Below are 5,378 nucleotides of genomic sequence, written 5' to 3'. Positions count from 1 at the left end.
TTGTATAACTCCTTATTCTCCCCAAAAAAGAGCAAAAGAGTTCTGCAATAACAGCTCAATTTAGTCTTACAGTATATATTATGTTTCTTTCTTTCCTTTGCAAAAAAGTAGTTCTTTCTCAAATCCACTTTCATTTACAGTATTTTAACCTTTATGTCCTTTGTTCTCTTCATTCTCCTTGACACCACATCAGTTTACATGTGCATATATGTCTCAAATAAATGCTTCATTTTTTTTGTCGTTTCTCACAACATAGTATACTCTTTTTTTTCCCCCAGAACTTAATTCTTCTTAAAAGGGTGTGGTTTATTAAGCCTCAGAGAATACCCCTGCAATTTCCAAGTGTTAGAAAAATGAGTGTGAGTTAATTATTTATCTAAGATAAGTAAAATGAACAAATCATCATTCCTTTAAAGGATATTCTAAAAGTCTTAGTACAGTTTCATATTTTTTAAAGCTTAAAACAATTTTAATGTATTAAAGCTTTTGAGATATCCTATATATAACCATCAAAATCCAGTAAGAAGAGTCAAAAAGAAAAATTCTATTCGTAATAATTATAGGAATGACAAAATACTTGGGAGTGCACATTCTAAGATCTACTCAGGGACTATATGAATCTAATGATAAAACACTTGTAAGAGACAAATATAGACCTGCATAATTGGACAAACATTAATTTTGCATGGGAAGGTAAAACTAATAGAAAAAATAATACCAAAATTAATTTACTTATTAAGTGTTGTTCCAGATATATAAAAGAAAATTTTGCACATCCATAAAAAATCAATAAAAATCATGTGGAGGAAGAAAAGTTCAGTAATTATGAGTAATAATAATCTCATAGCAGTAGCAGTATTAGGAATAGTTGTAGTTATTGTAGTAGGAACAACAGCAGAAGCAGCAGTTATAATAGCATAAATAGCTAGTATTTATATAGTACTGACTGTGCAAGGCACTGTGCTGAGCACTTTACAGACATTGTCTCATTTAATGCTCAGTACAACTCTGGGGAGTAGGTATTATTATTATCCCTCTATGACAATTGAAGAAAATGAGGCATAGAGGTTAAGTGACTTGCCCAAAGTCACAAAGCTACTAAGTGATCTAAAGCTAGATTTGAACTTAGATTACCCTGACTCTAGGCCCAGTGTTCTAGGCATTGTACTACTCATCTGTAATGATAATAACAACAATAAATGATAATGGTGATGATGGTGATGTTAATAGGAAAGGGGCCTATTGCCAGATCTTAAATTACATATAAAGAAATAATGTCTAAAACAGGGTTGTACTTGGGTGCACAGGAAAAAGAGAGAGAGAGAGGGAGGGAGAGAGAAAGAGACAGACAGACAGAGAGAGAGAGAGAGAGAGAGAGGAGATAAATAACCTACCAAAGCAACCAAACACAGTAGCATACCACTTGATCACTTAATAAACACCAAGACTCTAATTAATGTGAGGAAGGACTCATTATTGGGCAAAAAAGTACTGAAAAAACTCAACAGAATTCTAGAAGAAATTGTACTTATACAAACCGTTCATTCCATAAACTATGATAAGCTACAAATGGTGACATGACTTAGTTTAAAAACAAATTAGAAACAAATTATTTAATAAACAAATTAGAAAAGCAAGGAAGTAATTATCTTTCATATTTATGGATATGAAAGATTTCATGACAAAACAAAGCACAGAGAGGACCAAAGAAATTAAAACGGACAATTTTGATCATATAAAATTGAAAGAAAAATGCACAAATAAATCTAATGTAATAACAATTAGAAGGGAAACAAAATTATAGGGGGGAAATCTTTGCAACAGTATCTATGATATACATTCTCATTTCTATGATTATATAATAAATTATTCAAATATATAGACCTGAGTCAATAGATATATATAGTCAATAGATATGAACAATCATTTTGAACAAAGTAAGAAACCTAACCTATGAATAATCATATAAAAATTTAAAAATCATTAATAACTAAAGACATACAATTTAAAGCAACTTTAAGTTTCTAGAACACACAATCATACTGAAAAAGATAATCAAAGAAGAAAATAACAGACAGAAAATGGGAAAACATGTGTTAATAATAATACACTGTTGGTGAAGCTGTTAATTGGTCCAAACATTCTGAAAAGCAACATGGGACCAAGCCCACCAAAGTTAGCAAGCTGTCCCTAGATTTTGTCCCAGCTGTATCACCACTAGGCCTGTATCCTAAAGAAATCAAGGAAAGAGAACACAAATATGTGTGTGTATGTATGTACGTACATATGTGTGTGTACACATACACACATACATATATACATACATACACACACATATATGAATACATGTATGTGTGTATGCCCACATACATACAAACTCAAAAATACATAAAGCAATTCTTCTGTCATAGCCAAGAATTGGAAACTAAAGAAGTGTCCTTTTAATGTGGAATGGATAAAGAAATTATGGTATAATAATGTAATAGAATATAATTTTACCATATGTAATGAAGAAATTGGCAATTTTAAAGGAAATTGAGATCTTTATAAATCAATGAAAAGTTAAGTGAATAGAACTTAAAGAATAATATAATTCACAATATTATAAAGAAAAGAAGCAACTTTGAAAGATTTTAGAGCTCTGAATGATGCAATGATAAAGCATTCTAAAAATGAAGATGAAACATACCATTCTCTTTCTTCCAAAAAAGTGATGAACTTAACATGCAAATAGAGATACGCATTTTCAGATATGATGAATGTGGGAATTTGTTTTGACTGGCTAGATAAATATTTATTGAAGATCTTTTAAAATTTTTCTTAATTAGGGAAAGTAGAAGGTACAGATTAATATAACTGTTAGTCATTTGAAAAAAAAAAAAAAGCCAAACAACAGATCTTACAAATAAATAAATTAAAGAGTAGTTGAGCAAGTGAGAGAGAAAGACAAATTTCCTCTTATCTCCCAATACTGCTACAGGGGAAAAGACTTGTGGTTTTTTCCCTTTTTAAGTTTTCTTGTAGTATATGAACAAATTAAATTATTCTTATACTCCAGTGTTCTCTCTGAGAAAGAGATAAATGATAAAATTACAAGTGGTTATACAGTGGGATGGTATGATTAACTGAATTTTCTTAGTCAAACTATCTATTCAGTTCACACTGTCTGGAACAAGACTTTCCACAAGTTTATTTATTGATCTTTCAATTAAGGGATTTTAGAAATAGAGAGCTATACAAACCATAGATCCTCAATTCCATATACTAATTAAGACCACCAGAGGAATATCAATATACTTTTGGAGAAAAGATTCATAAAAATCCCAAGTTGAAGTTATGTTGATTGACTCTAGCTAAGCAGAATAATTTATGAGGAAAAAAAATAAAATTTAACTTGAAAACCTCAAGTTTTTTTTAAAAAATAGGTTTTCTGAGATCAATAATAAAGTATTAATCAAAAATGAAGTGAAATTAGAATATGAAAAGCTAAAGGTGATTCTGGGAAATGATGTGCTGATAACTTCACTTACTTTCAAACCTGATTTTTTTTTTTTCCCATGAGGATGATTTCTAAATGTTGAACTCCAACCTCAACTGGCTATCTCCATCTCAACTGTCAAATGGAAATAAAACCATACATATTTCATACCTTACAGGTATATACATTTACATGAAGATTCAAGAGTTCATCACCTTAGTTTTGATCAGCCTGTGGATGGCAATCATGGCTAGAGATGTCATGAAATTGACATAATACCATAATTTATGATATTCACTATTAATTATCTTATAATACCTACTTTGTGCAAGCATATTGATGCATACAGAAAATTTTGTGATAGTAATATTTTTTTCGAATCTAGCCACTGACTTGATAAAAGCAAAGTTTGCACTACCAAAGTGTCTTGCTTAATGTCCCAAATAATTTTTAAGCTTTTATCTCACTTTATTTCCTAATCTCTCTCCATCTCTTTACTCTTTACCAAAAGGTAAGTTCAGTTGTTGTTGCTGTTGTTGTTTTTATATGAAATAATGGGAACCTAAATATATCAATTCTAGGTGCAAGGAAACATAATAGCATTTGGTTTGTTTTTGATGTCAGCTGAAGACACATTTAATTGAACATAACATCCAAAGATGATGGCCACAAGCATTTTCTGCTGTTCCCTGCCTCCTCTCTTTTCCTGAAGGCTGTGACACAGAAGATGTCTGTTGTTATTAACATCTAGCTGTTGCCCTTATATCTGTAAACCTGCTATGTCAAAGGGAAGATAAGTGGTAACTCAAGGCTAGAAAAGTCAGGGGTTTTTTTTCCTTTTTTTTAATTTCCCCTTCTTAATAATAATATTCCATGGATGATGTTTGCATTTTTCTTTATACTGGTTTGCTGAATGTGTCTGTATGACCTTCCATTTAGAGCATTGGCTTATAGATTGCTTTTATAAATGATTTATTTTAAGTAAAACAATATTAAGAAATTATAAATTAGAATATTGAGAATATCAAAGACATTTCAAGGCATCTGTCTTTCCCAGAATCACCTCTAGCTTATTATATTCTAATTTCACTTGATTTTTGATTAATCCTTTATCATTGATCTCAGAAAACCTATTTTTTAAAAAATCTTATTTTAAGTTTTCAAGTTAGATTTTATTTTTCTCCCTAGATTATTCTGCTTAGCTAGACTCAATCAACATAAGTTCAACTTCAGATTTTTTTAAGTGTTTTCTCTCCAAGTATACTGATATTCCTGTAGTGGTCTTATTCCTATAATGAATTGAGGATCTGTTGTTTGTATAGCACTCCATTTCTAAAATCACTTAATTGAAATATCAATAGATTAACTTGTGGAAAGTCTTGTTCCACTGTGAACTGAAGAAGATATTTTGTGCAGGAAATGTATTTGGATGTAGGTTAGAAATTTGCTCCTGCTATTTGTTACCTTTGTGATTTGGGAAAGTAACAATATATTCAAGCTTTAGTTTTATTAAGTGGTGGGGTGGGGCTAGATTATTTCTATGGTCCCTTCTGTCTTTGAAGTTTATGTATGATTCTGATTGTAATTCTCAAAGGAATACTTTTTCACTCTTATCTTCCAATAATTATATTAAGAGGTTTAAAGATTTGTTTTCTATTGAGAATTGAGAGGCTGGAAGGAAATTCAAGCAATACATACACAGTCTGGACTTCACAAAAATCATCTATGGATTTTTGTAAACTGAAACAGCAAGTTCTCTTGGCTTTACTGAAGATTGAACAGGTATGGAAGGAAGAAGCAAACTATTGTTCAGTGCACTGTTATAGTTTTAATGATTTTTACTGATCCTTTTCTGTTCTCTCTCTCTCTCTCTCTCTCTCTCTCTCTCTCTCTCTCTCTC

Source organism: Vombatus ursinus, unplaced genomic scaffold (genome assembly GCF_900497805.2).
Source record: "Vombatus ursinus unplaced genomic scaffold, bare-nosed wombat genome assembly UNPS02012179.1, whole genome shotgun sequence".
Classification (NCBI taxonomy): domain Eukaryota; kingdom Metazoa; phylum Chordata; class Mammalia; order Diprotodontia; family Vombatidae; genus Vombatus; species Vombatus ursinus.
The sequence above is the reverse complement of the archived record's forward strand: the minus strand, read 5'-3'. Positions refer to the sequence as shown.